At 52.6% G+C, this 20,000-nt stretch overlaps 1 protein-coding gene across 1 annotated transcript in view; it reads right to left on the bottom strand.

Moving 5' to 3' along the window:
* LOC137423091 (carbohydrate sulfotransferase 1-like) overlaps positions 1 to 20,000 on the bottom strand; it is a 73,145-nt gene that overhangs the window by 27,993 nt on the left and 25,152 nt on the right. The gene's annotated exons all lie outside the window — the stretch shown is intronic.

A 20,000-nucleotide genomic window follows, 5' to 3' on the forward strand; every position in this document is an offset into this window, starting at 1 on the left:
CAGACTGCCATTTGACCTTGACCTTTAACCCAGAGGTGTATGATGTAAATTAAGCATAAATGCGACTTGATCTAGGCCTGCCTTTCTCAACGGGGGTCTGAGGACCCCAAGGGGGCCACAGAGTGCCGCCAGGGGGTCCGCGAAATGGCAGAGGAAAATTATTGACTCTGCGATTGTTAACCATATAGTGCTTCCATTGGTTAATTTTTAGTACTTGTACAACCACTCACTATGGGTGCGGCAGGGTGAGTCATGTCAGGGAGGGGGGTGATATCACACATCGCGAAAACCTTTGTGGAGGAGGGATATTGTTTTGTAATAACATTAATATTATGCTATTGTAGCGGTTACCGGAAGCATGACACAATTACCTTGCACCGGCCGATGACGCAACTGGCGAGCGGTCACTTGTCCAGACTCGCCCGGGCGTGTCCAGACTTGCCTTTCCCTGGCGAACACTTAGCTTACCTATTTGCATACCACGCCCCGCCTGAGAGGCGTGGCTTTCGTGTGTTGAGCTTTACTTATAAATTGCCGCCCGTTCAATGGGCTGATTCAGTGCTTTTGAGTTCTTTCGAGTGAGCTGGAAATAAATAGCTCAGTGAAACTTCATTCCTGGCGTCGTTCATTTTGTCCGGTTTTATCGTGCGAGCATAGCTCCCACAATTGGTGACCCCTTTTCAAGAACATGGCGATGGAGTCATCTGTAGCTTTGAAGCTCCCGGGCTTTTGGGAATCGCATGCGGCCGTCTGGTTCGCCCAAGCGGATTCTCTCTTCGCCCTGCGGAACATCACGGAGGACACGACGCGCTACCACCATGTGGTCTCCGTGCTCAACGCCTCCACCGCAGCCCGGGTCCTGAGCTTCCCACAGAACCCGCCGAACGCCGACAAATACGGCACGCTCAAAGGCCTACTCCTCGGTGCGTTTGGACTCACGGAGACCGAACGCGCGCGACAACTACTCGACCTCCCGGAGCTGGGTGAGGCCGGTCCATCCGAGCGCATCGACCACATGCTGGCTCTAATCGGCGACCACAGCCCAGATTTCCTCTTCCGCGAGCTGTTCCTCCGGCAGCTACCCGGACAGGTATGGTTAGCTTTGGCTAACTCGCCCATCACGGACCCTCGCGCCCTGGCCAAGGAGGCCGATAAATTTTTCTCGGCCAGGCGACACGTCAGAGCGGCCGCCTGGAACCCTGGGCCGACCGAGGCAATGCCCGCGCCACGACCGGCGCCACCACCGGCCGAGTCAGGGCCACTGGCGGCAGCGGCCGCCGCGATGCCCCGTCGACCGAACCCGACGCGATCGCCGGAGCCTCCACCAGAGCGGACCATGTGCTATTACCACGTCAGGTTCCGGCAGAAGGCCAGAATGTGCTGCCCACCATGCACTTTCGGCAGGTCGGGAAACGACCAGGCCAGCGCTCGCTGCCTGCCATGAGCGTCGGCCATTCAGGCAGCCTTCTTTTATCACGGACACAGCGGCCGGGCGGCGTTTTTTGTGCGACACCGGCGCTCAGCTGAGCGTGATACCTGCCTCGGTGCAGGACAAACAGGCCGCGCTGTGCGGCCCCGCCTTGGTCGCCGCAAACGGGTCCTCCATCCGCACCTTCGGTTCGCGCAGCATCGCATTCTGCTTCGGGGGCCAGCGCTTCAGGTGGGACTTCAGCACGGCGAATGTGCCCATGGCCTTGCTGGGAGCAGATTTTCTTTGCGCGCATGGGCTTTTGGTCGACGTGAAACGGCGTCGGCTCATCAATGCGGAGACCTTCAGCTCGCTCGCTTGCTCATTGAGCGGCTCCGCACCAACCAAGCTAGCCTGCGCGCTCCCGGCCGTGGACCATTTCACCCGCCTACTCAACGAGTTTCCCGCCCTCACGCAGCCGACGTTTTTGGCCGTCGCCGTCAAGCATGGTGTCAAATACCACATCCCGACCACAGGTCCACCGGTCTACGCCAGGGCTCGCTGCCTCGACTCGGCCAAACTCGCCGTGGCGAAGGCGGAATTTGATGCGCTGGAGCGATTGGGCATTGTGCGGCGCTCGAATAGTGCGTGGGCCTCGCCCCTGCACATCATGCCCAAACCGGGTGGCGGATGGCGACCATGCGGCGTTTACCGCCGCCTCAACGATGCCACCACCCCCGACCGGTACCCGATACCACACATACAGGACTTTTCCACCCGTTTGGCGGGGCGGGTGATCTTTTCCAAGGTCGACCTCATCCGGGGCTACCACCAGGTACCCGTCCGGCCAGCCAACGTGCCGAAGACGGCGGTAATTACACCTTTTGGCCTCTTCGAGTTCCTTCGCATGCCGTTCAGCCTTAAGAACGCAGCCCAGGCCTTCCAGCAGCTGATGCACAGCGTGCTGCGCAACCTCACCTTCCTTTTCATTTACCTGGACGACATTCTTGTCGCCAGCACTTCCCGGGCGGAGCACCTCATCCACCTGCGCACACTTTTTGAGCGCCTCGGCCAGCACGGCCTCATCATCAACCCGGCGAAATGCCAGTTCGGCATAACGGCCGTCGACTTCCTGGGGCACTGTATCACGAAAGCATGGGGCCGTCCCGCTGCCCACCAAGGTGGAGGCAGTCACAAGTTTCCCGCGCCCCCGCTCCATCAAGGTCCTACAGGAATTTTTGGGGATGGTATATTTCTACCACCGGTTCGTGCCTCGCGCCGCCCAACTCATGCGCCTCCTGTACGAAGCCCTCCGGGGCAAGCCGGCCAAGCACGACGTCGCCTGGACCACAGAGATGGACGCGGCGTTCACGGGTGCTAAGCTGGCCCTCGCCAACGTGACCATGTTGGTGCACCCGGCGCTCGACACACCCATCACCCTCACCACCGATGCTTCCGACTACGCGGTGGGTGCCGTGCATGAACAGTGGGTGAACGGGGCTTGGCAACCGCTGGCCTTCTTCAGCCGGCAGCTTCGCCCTAACGAGCGCAAGTGTAGCACTTTCGACCACGAGCTCCTCGGCCTTTACCTGGCTGTTCGCCACTTCCGCCCTCTTTTGGAGGGCCGCCCATTCACGGCGTTTGTGGACCACAAATCCCTGGTCTTCACCATGGCCAAGGTTATGGAGCCGTGGTCGGCCCGCCAGCAGCGCCACCTCTCCGCCATGTCCGAATTTACGACGGACATCCGGCACGTCGCGGGCAAGGACAACGCTGTGGCCGATTGCCTCTCCCGGTCCGGCACGAACACCGTCCACCTGGGTGTGGACTTCGCCCGCATGGCGGCCGACCAGACCGCCGACCCCACGGTGCAAGCCCTCCGGACAGCGGACACAGGCCTGCGGTTGGCCGACACCCCCTTCGAGGACACAGGCACGGTTCTCCTGTTCGACATTTCCCTGGGCCAACCTCGCCCCATCGTGCCCACCGGATGGCAGCGGCACATTTTTGACGCCCTCCATGGCCTTTCCCACCCGGGCCGGAAAGCATCACAGAAGCTCATGGCAGCAAAGTTCGTCTGGCACGGGCTCCGTAAGGACGTCCGCGACTGGGCCAATGCCTGTGTCGCCTGCCAACGCGCGAAGGTCCACCGGCACACACAGGCCCCGTTGGCACCATTCGACGTGCCCCCGCGGCGCTTCAACCACGTCAATGTGGACCTGGTGGGACCCCTGCCCTCCTTGCGGGGCTTCACCCACCTCCTCACGATGGTGGACAGGACCACCAGGTGGCCGGAGGCCATCCCGCTGGCATCAATGACATCCGCCGACGTGGCGCAGGCCTTCATTGGCACCTGGATTACCCGTTTCGGCGTGCCCTCGGACATCTCCTCCGACAGAGGCCCGCAATTCGCCTCTGAGCTTTGGGGCGCGGTCGCCCAGGCCTTGGGGGTCAAGGTACACCGCACCACGGCCTACCACCCCCAAGCCAACGGCTTGTGAGAGCCGTTCCACCGCTCGATGAAGGCCGCTCTCAGGGCCAGCCTCCAGGACGACGGCTGGGCCGACAGGCTCCCGTGGGTCCTATTGGGCCTCCGAACGGCCCCTAAAGAGGACCTCCAGGCTTCCACCGCCGAGCTGGTCTACGGCCAGCCACTGCGCGTGCCGGACGAATTCATCCCTGACGCCACCGGCCCCTGGTCCGCGGCTCACAAACGCTCGGTCCGCCAGGAGGCTGCCAGGAGATTTGCCCACATGCCCACGTCCCACCACAGCTGCCCCCAACCCCACGTCCCCCCAGCACTTCGCACTGCGGAGTACATTTTTATCCGGCACGACGCACACCGGGGACCGCTCCGGCCACCGTACGATGGACCTTTCCAGGTCCTGAAGAGGGACGACAAGTCGTTCATCATCGACATCGGCGGCAAGCCGGACCGCTTCTCCATGGACCGCCTCAAGCTGGCCCATTTGGACCTCGACCAACCTCCACGATTGGCCCTTCCTCCATGACGGGGCCGTCCCCCGTCAACCAAGCCCCCCGTCCGACCATCCACCACCACGCCACCTACCACCCCACACGAATCGCCAGGGGTCATTTCGGCTGGGTCATCAAGACCCCCCTCAAATTGACTCTCCCGGTGTATGTTTATTCTGGGGGGGCGAATGTAGCGGTTACCGGAAGCATGACACAATTAGCTTGCACCAGCCGATGACGCAACCGGCGAGCGGTCACTTGTCCGGACTCGACCGGGCGTGTCCAGACTTGCCTTTCCCGGGCGAACACTTGGCTTACCTATTTGCATACCACGCCCCGCCTGAGAGGCGTGGCTTTTGTGTGTTGAGCTTTACTTATAAATTGCTGCCCGTTCAATGGGCTGATTCAGTGCTTTTGAGTTCTTTCGAGTGAGCTGGAAATAAATAGCTCAGTGAAACTTCATTCCTGGCGTCGTTCATTTTGTCCGGTTTTATCGTGCGAGCAGAGCTCCCACACTATTATCATTAGTGTTTTTATAACTTTTGTTATCAGAAGCGGCCTTGGAAAAATGCCATGAAAATGCCACGTTAACGGCAGGAAGGGTCATGTTATTAACGCTTGTGGGGTATATAGACGACAGTAGATCTTCGCTGAGTTCCGTTCATTGACATGATAAGCATAGATTTCCTCACACATGTCCAGATTCCTCCAAATTTATTTCAGTTTAGTGTTAAACAGCATTAGCGACTCTTTCAAAAGGTAATCATAAGTGTTTGGGGTTTATATTTGTATTTCTGGAATGTGCCGGTGCCCCCACGAAACGTCATCTATATTACTAGTACCGACTGCAAAGCCGCAATGAGCCGGCGAAGCCAAAGCCTCTTGCCACTATTTTACCCATCACTATGGCATCAGTAGGTTAGGTAGTTGGTAGTAGGTAGGTGTAGTAGGTACCGTACCTGGTAAGACTTGGTAAAAGAGAAGAGCAGACAGTCCTCCCCAATACCTGCATACAATAAATGTCACAAGAAGCTTAAGGAAGTAACTATACGATGTGCTAGCTTAAGGCCTATTTTAAGAAATTTTAACTGGGCTTAACATACGTTTTCACCGTATGTGTGTAGTCTTCTAACTTCAGTCGCTGCCAGGGCTGGTTCTCTCTGGGCACTGCGGCTTCCTCCACCAGAAGAAGTTAGTTTGCAGTGATTAATTCGGTGAATTCCGTCTCAACTTCGGATATTTCCGGCCGTGAAAAACTATCCATATTTCTAAACTAAATATGTAAACCGCTTATACCATATTTCTGGCCTTGAAAAACTATCCCCGACGGCCTCGAGATTTCTAAAAAATAATTCTTCGTCAATGTTAGAATATTTGATGCCGTTTTCACCGTCTGAAACGCGTAATAAGCTTTAAAAAAATATTTTTTCAAATGCTCGAATCTCATTGGTTCTTGTGTTTGATGACGATTTTCGTTGAAGATAACGAGATTGGTCTTAACGTATTTTAATTACTAATTAGAGGTTCATTAGATTGTGAATCAAAGAATGACGGGTGAAACAAACTCCTATTGAACTCTTTCGCAATTGTTTTATGCAAACTTCCACATCCGGTCGATGGCGGCCACCATTGAGTGATTTCATTTTAGAAATATTTTTGCAAATGCTCGACTCTCATTGGGTCCGGTGTTTGGTGACGTGTTTCGTTGAAGATAACCAGGCCCGTGCGGGCCGATGTTGGTCTTAAAGTATTTTAATAATACATTGGAGGTACATAAGATTGTGAATCAAACAATGACGGGTGAAAGAAACTCCTAAAGAACGTTTTAAATTTGTTATGCATACTTCCACATCCGCAAGATGGTGGCCTCCACTGCGCTTCGGATTCTCGAGCCAAGGCATAATCAGGTTTTCAACATAATACGTACGCGTTCATTGACAACACCGGCTTCGCCGGCTATAATAGGCTACGGTGATTCTGTTGGACGTCTGTTCCGGGGGTGTGGCTTACTCGGTTTGCAGAGTAGCTCCACCCACTCCTCCTTCTCGAATAGCTTTGAGGCCTGTTTAGTTAGGCCCGTGCTGTCTTTCTCTCTCACACAGGTTTATTTCAATTCTAATTCGATATATCATTTCATTTTTCGCAGTCGCTAACATAGTTTTAGACTCGGTTGAAAAAAAACGGGAAGAAAATCCGATCCGATCTTTCGGATCTTGAGTCTCTCTCACGCCTTTATCTCCAATCTAACTCACCATCTGATTTCATTTTTATTGATGGTTTTAGACTCGGTGTCAGCAACGCGGGAAAACGCAGAGATATATTTTTAAAAATACACCATATCACCGCCCAACACCGCCAACAAGTATCATACACCGCCCAACATGACACAGATGGCAACATGTCGACATTATCGCTTTTTCTTTAAACCGAGTGAACCGAGTGAACCGAGCCGAACCGAATAAACCGAGTGAATTCACCGAGCGAATTTCATCCAATTCCACCGAGTTTCATGAAATTACCGAGAGATATTTCTTCGTTTTTATTTTATTAGTTACCAGCAGAAGTACCCAGCGTTGCCGGGCGGGGGAGGGGTGAAGGGCACGTACACTTTAAACATGTATATACATGTGGGATGTGGGATATATACATGTGGGACATGTGTACGTGTGTGTGTGTGTACGTGTGTGTGTGTGTGTGTGTGTGTGCATATATGTGTGTGTGCGTGCATATATGTGTGTGTATGTGTATGTAGGCTAACCCCCGCTCTAGCAGGGAAAATGGCCTTAAAATGCATGTTGTTGTTGTATGTGTATGTGTATATATATATATGTCTGTGTGTGTGTGTATGTGTATAAATATGTGTGTGTGTGTGGATATGTGTCTGTACGTGTGTGTGTGTTTTTGTGTGTGTGTGTGTGTGTGTGTGTGTGTGTGCATGTGTGTCGATGTACGTGTGTGTGTGTGTGTGTGTGTGTGTGTGTGTGTATATGTGTGTGGGTGTATATGTGTGTGTATATGTAAACATGGGCCGGTGTGTGTGTAAAGTGTGAGGAGGTATTGGAGAGGAAAATGCAGAGATATATATTTTAAAATCGCGCCATGATGATAAACGAAAATACACCGCCTAAAATAACAGTCGACATATATTTAAAATTCGTCACACACATCCATGCCCGTGGGATTCCCACGGGTGACCCCGCTAGTTATATTATATTATTATATCTCTATTATAATAGCCGTAGATGATTCTGTCTGTCTGTCTGTCTGTCTGTTGGGCGTCTGTCCGGGGTGTGGCTTACTCGGTTTGCAGAGTAGCTCCACCCATAGCTCCACCCATTCTGGGAGAGGCTTCATATGATTATAAACAAATATTCACCATTTTATTAACTCGCATAGCTTTCAGGCCTGTTTTGTAGGCCCGTGGTGTCTTGTTCTCTCTCCCAGTTTTATTTCAAATCAAATTCGATATATCATTTCATTTTTCACAGTCGCTAACATAGTTTTAGACTCGGTTGAAAAAAAACGGGAAGAAAATCCGATGAAAGTTGCCGTTTATAGAACGAAATGATTTCTCAAACGCCTGTAACTTCAAGGCCATTGAGTCTCTCTCATGCCTTTATCTCCAATCTAACTCACCATCTGATTTCATTTTTATCGATGGTTTTAGACTCGGTGTCAGCAATAATTGAGAACATTCCACACACGCGGGAAAATGCAGAGATATATTTTTAAAAATCGCGTCATGGTGTATCATACACCGCCCAACATGACAACGACGGCAACGTATCGATATATATTAAAAATTCGATATTACAGCGCGGCGTTACGCGCGCTGCTTGTGAGCAAGGAGGAAGCGGACAAGCGGTAACATATAAACGTCTTTATTGTAAGACTACACTGTAACACTGAAAATGCTCCGGGCTGGTCGCCCGGTGTATATCATGAGGCCACGCCTACCCCTCGGGCGTGGCCACCGCCCACTTGGTGCGTGGAATGATGTCACCACGCCAGTGGGCTTTTGTGTCCGCCACACGTGCCCCCCCAGAATTCCCGCACACCTGGAAGGCCAGTTTGCGGGGCAGACGAATGACCCGGCCGAAGCGCCCCCTGGCGATCGGCGGCGTCCGGGGTGCAGGGATGCCAGGTGGGATGCCCCTGGCTGCCCCTGGGATGGGTGCAGGACCGGGGGGCGGCGTGGCGGCGGGGCTGGGCGGTGACGGGGGTCCGCCCGCAGGAGGGCGGCCCCAACGTGGGGGTCGGGCCACTGGCGGTGGATGGTCCACATCGAGGTGGGCCGGCTTGAGGCGGTCTACCGAAACGCGGTCAGGAGTACCGCCGATGTCCAAGGTGAAGTGCTTCGCCCCGGTCTCCAGCACGCGGAAAGGCCCGTCGTACGGGGGCCGCAGTGGTGTCCGATGTGCATCGTGGCGGACGAAGACGTACTCCGCCGTGCGAAGCTCCGGGGCGACGTGCGTCGGTGGGTGCCCGTGGCATGCCGTGGCACCGGGGCGAACCTCTGGGCGGTCTCTTGCAGAGCGGAGCGCTGCTGTGCCGCGGACCATGGTGCCGTGGAGTCGGGGAGGAACTCGCCCGGCACCCGCAGCGGTTGCCCGAAGACCAACTCCGCCGCGGATGCGCGCAGGTCCTCCTTGGGCGCCGTCCGGAGGCCCAGCAGGACCCAGGGGAGCCTGTCGACCCAGCCGCCGTCGCGGAGGGTGGCCCGGAGCGCGGCCTTCAATGAGTGGTGAAATCGCTCACACAGGCCGTTAGCCTGGGGGTGGTAGGCCGTGGTTCGGTGCAGCCGGACCCCGAGCCCCTGCGCAACCGCCCCCCAGAGCTCCGAGGTGAACTGGGGGCCGCGGTCGGATGAGATGTCTGAGGGGGCGCCGAACCGGGCGACCCAGGTGGCGATGAAAGCCTGCGCGACATCGGCCGCCATTGTCGACGCCAAGGGCACGGCCTCCGGCCACCGGGTGGTGCGGTCCACCATGGTGAGGACGTAGGTGAAACCCCGCGAGGGGGGCAGAGGTCCCACCAGGTCCACGTGGACGTGGTCAAACCGGCGTTCCGGCACCGTGAACGGGGCCAACGGGGCCTGGGTGTGCCGGTGCACCTTGGCGCGCTGGCACGCGAGGCACGTCCTGGCCCAGCCGCGGACGGCCTTCCGGAGGCCATGCCAGACGAACTTGTTGGCGATCAGCCTTTGGGAGGCCCTCGCGCCCGGGTGGGACAGGCCGTGGATGGCGTCAAACACCTGGCGCTGCCAGCCCGCGGGCACGATGGGGCGAGGACGCCCGAGGGAGACGTCGCACAAGAGGGCAGCGCCCGCGCCGTCGAACGGCACCTCGGTGACGCGGAGGCCCGTGACGGCGGTCCGCAAGGCCTGGACGTCGGGGTCAGCGGCCTGGTCCGCTGCCATCCGGGCATAGTCGATGCCGAGGTGGACTGCGTGGGCGACGGCCCGGGAAAGGCAATCCGCCACCGGGTTGTCCTTCCCCGCGACGTGCTGGATGTCCGTCGTGTACTCGGACACGGCCGAGAGGTGACGCTGCTGCCGGGCCGACCACGGCTCGGTGACCTTGCCCATCGCGAAGATCAGCGGCTTGTGGTCGACGAAGGCAGTGAACGCCCGGCCATCGAGCAGATGGCGGAAGTGCCTGACCGCCAAGTGAAGTCCGAGCAACTCGCGGTCGAAGGTACTGTAACGGCGTTCGGGCGGGCGAAGCTGCCGGCTAAAGAATGCCAGCGGTTGCCAAGCTCCACGCACCCATTGCTCGTGCACCGCGCCCACCGCGTAGTCCGAGGCATCGGTGGTGAGGGCGATCGGTGCATCGGGCGCCGGGTGCGCGAGCATGGTGGCGTTAGCCAAGGCGAGCTTCGCGCCCGTGAACGCCGTGTCCATCTGCTCGGTCCAGGTAACGTCGCCTTTGCCCGGCTTACCTCGGAGAGCTTCGTGCAGGGGGCGCAGGAGCTGGGCGATACGGGGCAGGAACCGATGGTAAAAGTTCACCATGCCCAGGAACTCCTGCAGCCCTCTGATCGTGCGGGGGCGCGGAAACCCCTTCACCGCCTCCACCTTGGCCGGCAGGGGGACGGCTCCGTGCCTGGTGACACGGTGCCCCAGAAAATCGATTGTGGTGGCGCCGAACCGGCACTTTGCGGGGTTTACAATCAGGCCATGCTGGCCCAGGCGTTCGAAGAGCGTGCGGAGGTGGCGTAGGTGCTCTTCGCGGGACGCGCTGGCGACGAGGATATCGTCCAGGTAGACGTAGACAAAGTCCAAGTCGCGCAGGACGCTGTCCATCAGTCGCTGGAACGCCTGAGCCGCATTCTTCAGACCGAAGGGCATGCGCAGGAACTCGAAGAGTCCGAATGGCGTGATGACCGCCGTCTTCGGGATGTCCTCCGGCCTGACGGGGACCTGATGGTAGCCGCGTATGAGGTCCACCTTCGAGAAGAAGGACCTGCCCGCCAAACGGGCGGAAAAGTCCTGAATGTGGGGGACGGGGTAGCGGTCGGGAGTCGTGGCGTCATTGAGACGGCGATAGTCCCCGCACGGTCGCCATCCCCCGCCGGGCTTCGGCACGATGTGCAGCGGCGACGCCCAAGCGCTCTCTGAGCGCCGAACGATGCCGAGTCGCTCCAGGGTAGCGAACACCGCTTTTGCCACCGCCAGCTTTGTCGGCTCGAGGCAGCGTGCTCGGGCGTAGACCGGTGGCCCGACGGTGGGGATGTGATGGGCCACCCCGTGCTTGACGGCCCCCGCCGAGAAGGTGGGCCGCGTGAGGGCCGGGAAGCTGGCGAGGAGGCGGGTGAATGCGTCCGCTGCCGGAAGCGTACAGACCAACGTGGCCGGAACCGAATCGTTCGGCAAGCCGCTTGGCAAGCCGCCCGTTGAGCTGGGCAACGCACAAGCGAGCGAGCTAAACGTCTCGGCCTGGACAAGCCGTCTGCGCTTGACGTCGACCAGGAGCCCATTAGCGCACAGGAAGTCCGCGCCAAGCAGTGCCATGGGCACGTCGGCGGTGACGAACGTCCATCGGAAAACCTGCCCTCCAAACCGCAGAGAGAGGCAGCGTTTTCCGTACGTACGGATGGGCGTCCCGTTCGCGGCAAGCAGCGCGGGGCCCCCACCCGCGGCGTGCTTGTCTGACGTGCCGGCGGGAATGACACTCACCTGCGCTCCCGTGTCGCACAGGTAACGGCGCCCGGAGAAGGTGTCCGTTATGAACAGCAGGCTGCTCGAACGGCCGGCGCTCATCGCCACTATTGAGCGCCGGCCCGGGCGTTTCCCGACCCGTTGAAGGAGCACGGCGGATGACACCGCCGAGCTTCGTGGCCGAACCTGGCGTGGAACCAGCACCAGGTGGTGGAGCTGGGGGAGCGCGGCTGGCTCCGCCAGGCCGGTGGAGTTGGCGGGTTTCCCCGCGGTGGCGGTTTTCGCCGCGGCGGTGGGCGGGGCGTGGCGGCGCTCACGAGGCGCGTATCAGCATGCTGCTGAACATCAGCGTGCTGTAGAAGCGGATGCTGTGGAACATGCTGCTGAACATCAGCGTCGAGGGCCGTGACGGCCACGCCGACGCTCGCCCGCGTGTCCGAAGCGGCGAAGTACCTGTCCGCCTCGGCTGCCAATGCTCGGGGTTCCGTTCGCTCGGTCCCGGCCAACGCGAGGCGAACCTGCGCTGGAAGTTGGCGCCGGAAAAGCGCCCGGAATAGCGAACCGGGGGCCTCGTCGCCCAACAGGGACAGCATATGGTCCATTCGGACCGACGGGCGCATCTCACCGAGCTCGGGGAGATCCAGGAGGCGGTCGGCACGTGCGTCGTCCGTGAGGCCGAACGTGGCTAGGAGTAGCCGCTTGAGTGTCTCGTACTTGTGGCCGTCCGGTGGGTGGCGAAGGACGGACACAACTCGAGCGGCCGTGCCGGGCCCGAGGGAGGCGACGACATGGCAGTAGCGCAGGTCGTCGTTGGTGAGGCGCCGAAGCTGAAACTGGGCTTCGGCTTGAACGAACCAGACCTCGGCCTGGGCCTCCCAAAATTCGGGAAGTTTAATCGCCATTGCCATGGCGTCGTGTTCGGAAGGATCGCTACAGCAGATCCAACGTCGAGGGTCACCAGTAAAGCGCGGCGTTACGCGCGCTGCTTGTGAGCAAGGAGGAAGCGGACAAGCGGTAACATATAAACGTCTTTATTGTAAGACTACACTGTAACACTGAAAATGCTCCGGGCTGGTCGCCCGGTGTATATCATGAGGCCACACCTACCCCTCGGGCGTGGCCACCGCCCACTTGGTGCGTGGAATGATGTCACCACGCCAGTGGGCTTTTGTGTCCGCCACAATATATCATTTCATTTTTCACAGTCGCTAACATAGTTTTAGACTCGGTTGAAAAAGAACGGGAAGAAAATCCGATGAAAGTTGCCATTTATAGAACGAAATGAATTCTCAAAGGCCTGTAACTTCAAGGCCATTGAATCTCTCTCACGCCTTTATCTCCAATATCTGATTTCATTTTTATCGATGGTTTTGGACTCGGTGTCAGCAATAATTGAGAACATTCCACACCCGCGGGAAAATGCAGAGATATATTTAGAAAAATCGCGTCATGGTGTATCATACACCGCCCAACATGACACCGACGGCAACGTGTCGATATATATTTAAAATTCGATATATCATTTCATTTTTCACAGTCGCTAACATAGTTTTAGACTCGGTTGAAAAAAAATGGGAAGAAAATCCGATGAAAGTTGCCGTTTATAGAACGAAATGAATTCTCAAAGGCCTGTAACTTCAAGGCCATTGAGTCTCTCTCACGCCTACGCCTTTATCTCCAATCTAACTCACCATCTGATTTCATTTTTATTCATGGTTTTAGACTCGGTGTCAGCAACGCGGGAAAACGCAGAGATATATTTTTTAAAATACACCATATCACTGCCCAACAGCCAACAAGTATCATACACCGCCCAACATGACACAGATGGCAACATGTCGACATTATCGCTTTTTCTTTAAACCGAGTGAACCGAGCCGAACCGAATAAACCGAGTGAATTCACCGTTTACTTTTGATGACAGTCGTCACAAAACGACATATATTTCTTCGTTTTTATTTCATTCAACATTATTAGCCGGAAGTAAAATATGGTTCAGGAAATATATCACCGCCCAACAGCCAACAGGTATCATACACCGCCCAACATGACACAGACGGCAACATTTCGACATTATCGCTTTTTCTTTAAACCGAGTGAACCGAGCCGAACCGAACAAACCGAGTGAATTCACCGTTTACTTTTAATGACAGTCGTCACAAAACGACATATATTTATTCGTTTTTATTTCATTCAACATTATTAGCCGGTAGTAAAATATGGTTCAGGAAATTACCGAGAGATATTTCTTCGTTTTTTTATTTATTAGTTATTTGCGCATACACTTTAAATAGGTTTATTTGAAATGTTTAATTTTCATAATGTAATTAATTTGTCATTTGATGATACACTTCCGCTTGATACACTTGATACACTTTCGAGACACTTCCTCTTGACTCGTGACAATTCATGCGTTGCGTGGAAACTTCCATTTCCAAAATGAATGACAGTCGATGAAGAACGCAGACTTGAACAGGATGCAGCAAGAAAACGAATGAGAAGGGCGAACGAGTCCGTCGTCGTACGTCAATGCAGACTTGAACAGGATGCAGCAAGAAAACGAATGAGACGGGAGAACGAGTCCATCGACGAACGTCAATGCAGACTTGAACAGGATGCAGCAAGAAAACGAATGAGATAGGAGAACGAGACAGTTGAGGAACGTGAACACAGACTAGCACAGGATGCTGCTGCAACAACGATGAGGAGGGAGAACGAGACAGTTGAGGAACGTGAACACAGACTCGCACAGGATGCTGCTGCAACAACGATGAGGAGGGAGAACGAGACAGTCGAGGAACGTGAACACAGACTCGCACAGGATGCTGCTGCAACAACGATGAGGAGGGAGAACGAGACCCTCGACGAACGTGAACACAGACTCGCACAGGATGCTGCTGCAACAACGATGAGGAGGGAGAACGAGACCCTCGACGAACGTGAACACAGACTCGCACAGGATGCTGCTGCAACAACGATGAGGAGGGAGAACGAGACCCTCGACGAACGTGAACACAGACTCGCACAGGATGCTGCTGCAACAACGATGAGGAGGGAGAACGAGACCCTCGACGAACGTGAACACAGACTCGCACAGGATGCTGCTGCAACAACGATGAGGTGCGAGAACGAGACCGTCGATGAACGCCAACACAGACTCGCACGGCATGCTGAGCAACAAAGACGTTGGAGTGCTCAGCAAACATATACAACCGCAGCCATAATGAATCCGGCCGAAGTATCCGATAATATTGTTCAAGAGCATAATTGCGGTCCAATGACGTCACCATGTGTGTACTGTTCTGCACACCATTTCACAAATGAATCAACAGGACAAGGGGATGGATTTACACTGTGTTGTTCCAAGGGAAAAGTTAAATTGCCTCCACTATTTGCCGTACCTGCTCGACTGCAACAACTTTATCAGGGTGACGATGGAAAATGTCGCAACTTCCGAGACAATATCCGGAATTACAATTCGGCATTAGCTTTTGCATCAATGGGTGCTCAGATCTCATCTCCTCCAGGAAATGGACCGTACTGTTTCAAAATCCACGGTCAAATTTACCATCGCTGTGGTCCATTACATCCATCACATGTACATGAACAAGCACAATTTGCACAATTATTTATTTTGGATACAGCTCAAGCTACAAAGGAACGTATGAATCGACCTGAGAATCACAGATGTTTGCAAGAATTGATGGCAGAACTGCACAACATACTATCTGACGTTAATCCTTATGTCACATGTTACAAGACTATGTTCGAGCGTGAACAGGAAGAAATCAGGAAAGCTGTCCTTGAAGATCGCCTCCCTTCTACCTTGGAAATGCATTTTCGTCGACTGTGTGCAGACGACCAAAGACGTTACAACATACCAACTGCTGATGAAATTGCTGCTGTCTTCGTTAGTGGACAAGATGGTGAACCACCTGCAAACAGGGATTACCAGGTTCATTTGCATGACCAGGGCTTACACAATCTCTCTCCACTTTCCTCTCACATTGATCCCATGACATATCCCATTCTCTTTCCACATGGCGAGCCTGGATGGATGATAAACATGCCTCACCAGCGACAGACTGCGGTTCGAAACAAGGTAACTCATCGTGAATTCTATGCCTACCGACTGGCTATTCGAAATGAATTCAGCACTATCCATTCTTCGGGGAAATTGTTCCAGCAGTATGTTGTCGACGGATATTGCAAGGCAGAAGCAAATCGACTGCAATACTTCAAACAAAATCAGGAAACCCTTAGAGCCATGGAATACAGAGGACTACTGGACCACGTCCAGAACGTTGCTGCTGATAACCAATGTCCTGTCGGTCGTATCGTCATTTTGCCTTCGAGTTTTGCAGGGAGTCCAAGAGCTATGCAGCAGAACTACCAAGATGCTATGGCCATTGTTCGCAAATTCGGAAAACCAGATATTTTCATCACGTTCACGTGTAATCCAAAATGGACAGAGATACAAGAAAACATCGGACAACACCAACGAGCTGAAGGCAGACCAGATTTAGTGGCACGCGTGTTTCATCTGAAATTAAGAGTTAATCAACGATATAACGAAGAAGCACGTGTTGGGCAAAGTACGTGCATTTCTCTACGTCGTCGAGTATCAGAAGCGTGGCCTACCGCATGCCCACATATTACTCATGCTGTGCCAAGAAGATAAAATTTGTACCGCTGAAGACATTGACAGAATTGTTTCCGCACAAATTCCTAATTCAAATGAGTCACCAGAGATCCATTCCTTGGTGAAGTCTCACATGATACATGGTCCGTGTGGCACTTTAAATCTCCATTCGATTTGTGTGAAAGATGGAGTGTGCAGTAAAGGCTTTCCAAAAGCATATGCTGCAGAGACACTTGCGAGCATAGATGGCTATGCCCTTTACAAGCGTCCCCCAAATGGACCCACCATAACCGTTCATGGAACCGATGTTGATTGCCAATATGTGGTCCCATTCAATGCTTATTTACTGAAGAAGTACAGAGCACACATCAACATTGAGGTTTGCGCAAGCATAAAGAGTATAAAGTACTTATTTAAATATGTGTACAAGGGACATGACTGTGCCAGCATCGAAATTCGAGAGCGCGGGAGAGTGGAGGTGGACGAAATAAAGACCTATTTGGACTGCAGATATGTCAGTGCCCCAGAGGCAGCATGGAGATTGATGGAATTTGAAATGCACAAACAGTCCCATTCCATCACCAGACTTGCGGTACACTTACCTGAATTGCAGACTGTTGTGTTCAGGGATGGTAACGAGGAAGAAGCCATTGTACGACATAGGGGTACAACACTTACAGCTTGGTTTCAGTTAAACCAGAGAGACCCTGAGGCACGAAGTTATCTGTACCATGACATTCCAAAATATTACGTATTTGAAAATGGACGAAAGACATGGAAACTTCGACGCCAGGGCGGCAACAAGGTTATCGGACGCATGGTTTCGGCAAGCCCTATGGACATTGAGCGCTTTCATCTTCGTGTACTCCTGCTGCACTGCCCTGGTAAAACATCATTTGAAGATCTCAGAACCGTAGATGGAGCAGTTTGTGAAACATACAAGGATGCAGCCAGGAAATTACATTTAACAGAAGATGATACAGAATGGGACAGGTCCTTAGCTGATGGAGTTATCTTTGCCATGCCACAACAATTGAGATCTCTTTTTGCAACCCTATGCATATTCTGCACACCAACAGACACGTCGGCACTGTGGGAAAAATATAAAAACGACCTTTGCAAAGATTTTGTGCACAGCGGCCATATCTTGGAACAGAGTATTTTCATGGCATTGCGAGAAATACAGTCCTTCCTCCTGAGACATGGACAGACCTTGGAAGCATTTCAGTTACCAGTACCTCCAGACACTGTTGAAGATCTTTCGAGCGATGATTATCAGTATGTGCCGGGAGATGAACATGAAAAAGGTGAAAACAACAGACAACTACTAATTGATGACCAAATCAAAATTGTAGATGAGGTTCATTGTAGGGACCAGTACACAGGCAACCGGTTGTTTTTCGTTAATGGACCGAGTGGAAGTGGCAAGACCTTTCTCTATAATACGCTTCTGCACATCTTGCGAGGCCAGTGTCGTTTGGTTCTTCCAATGGCGTACTCGGGCTTTGCAGCAACATTGCTAGCAGGGGGCCGTACATCGCACCATCGATTTAAATTGCCAGTGCCCATTTTGGAAAACTCCACATGCAACATATCATCTACGAGTAAAGATGCAGATGCTCTAAGGAAGGCCAACCTATTCATTTGGGATGAAGCATCTATGGCTCCAGCATATGCTTTAGCGGCTGTTGATCGATGTCTCCGGGATGTAACCAGCAACAACATTCCTTTTGGTGGAAAGGTCTTACTTCTTGGTGGGGACTTCAGGCTGGTTTTGCCCGTTGTACCTCACGCTGCACCTGCAGCAATCATCGCCACATGCATCAAGCGTAGCAAGTTGTGGCCAAAATTCAAACAGCTGAACTTAACATCAAACATGAGAGCTAATGATGACGAAGAATTCTCAAAATGGTTACTGTCGGTTGGAAATGGGACTGTGGAAACAATTCCTGACTCAGATTTAATACGACTGCCTGATCGTATCTGTGTAGAAGACAACATTTCTTTAGCAGAGGCTGTTTTCGGTAATTTGAACGAAATCCATTCAAACTATGATGCGCTGGCACAACGAGCCGTGTTGTGTCCAAAGAATGAATCCACATTTGTGATCAACGATGAGATACTGGATGCATTTCCTGGGGAAGAAAAGACATACTTCAGCACTGATTCCATTGTCTGTGATGACCCTGAAGAGGCACTAAATTATCCTATGGAATTCCTAAATCAATTAACTCCTTCTGGAATGCCATTGCACAAACTTCGTCTCAAAGATGGTGCTGTCATCATGTTACTCCGTAACTTTGATCCGAAACAGGGACTGTGCAATGGTGCAAGATTGGTTGTTAAAAGATTGTTGCCAAACATAACAGATGGAGAAATCATTTCTGGCAGTCACAAAGGAACACGCACATTTATACCCAGGATTAGTATTGCACCTTCCGATACAACACTACCATTCGTACTCAAACGCCATCAATTTCCAGTTCGTGTGGCATTCTCTTTCTCAATAAACAAGAGTTAAGGTCAAACATTACACAAAGTTGGGATTTACTTACCAGAACCCGTCTTCAGCCATGGCCAATTATATGTTGCATTGTCGCGTGCTAAACGATTTGAGGATGTCAAGGTAAAGGTAGTCAGTAATGGCCAACAGGGAAAAATTGATGGCCACAGTGGAAACTTCAATGTTGTTTACCCGGAGGTCCTGCAGTGGCACCATTCAGGCAACAAAAGGAGGGCACGAAGGAAAATAGTTAATTACTCCGACACATTTAGTTGCGGTGATTGAAAAATCACCGGACCATTGTTGCTGTTTTGATGCTTTTTACTGCTGTTTTGATGCTTTTTCACTGCTGTTTTGATGCTTTTTCACTGCTGTTTTTTCACTGCTGTTCTGATGCTTTTTCACTGCTGTTTTGATGCTTTTTCACTGCTGTTTTTATGCTTTTTCACTGCTGTTTTGATGCTTTTTCACTGCTGTTTTGACGCTTTCCACTGTTGTTTTGATAGTGTTTTGATGCTTTTTCACTGCTGTTTTGATGCTGTTTCACAGTTGTTCTGATGCTTTTTTGCCGTTTTTTTAAATATAAAAATCTCATTTCAAAAAAAAAAATTCAAAAAAAATCTCACAATGATGTATAATTCACCGAAAACGTTGAAGCAACCGCATAATATTACGGTGATGTTTAATTCTGAGTGAGAATAGTTCTAAATTTTAAAAACTTTCTTCTGATATTTGTGATTTATTTCAAACAAACTGTATTTCCCATCTACACTGGCATGTATTCCTATTAACGTTATGTAAAGTACATAAATTGTGTGGATTACATCATTTGTGGATGTGATCAATTGCCAGTAACCATTTTATATAACTGAATGTGCAGGTGCAGCATCTAACTCAATATGTCGAAATGTCACACACATCCATGCCCGTGGGATTCCCACGGGTGACCCTGCTAGCCTATATTATAATAGCCGTAGGTGATTCTGTTGGACGTCTGTCCGGGGGTGTGGCTTAGTCGGTTTGCAGAGTAGCTCCACCCATAGCTCCACCCATTCTTGGAGAGGCTTCATGTAAACAAATATCCACCATTTTATTACCTCAAATGGCTTTGAGGCCTGTTTAGTTAGGCCCATGCTGTCTTTCTCTCTCACACAGGTTTATTTCAATTCTAATTCGATATATCATTTCATTTTTAACAGTCGCTAACATAGTGTTAGACTCGGTTGAAAAAAAACGGGAAGAGAATCCCAAGAAAGTTTCCGTTTATAGAACGAAATGAATTCTCAAAGGCCTGTAAACTAAAGCCCATCTA

Source organism: Myxine glutinosa, chromosome 1 (assembly GCF_964187855.1).
Source record: "Myxine glutinosa chromosome 1, kmMyxGlut1.1, whole genome shotgun sequence".
Lineage (NCBI taxonomy): Eukaryota > Metazoa > Chordata > Myxini > Myxiniformes > Myxinidae > Myxine > Myxine glutinosa.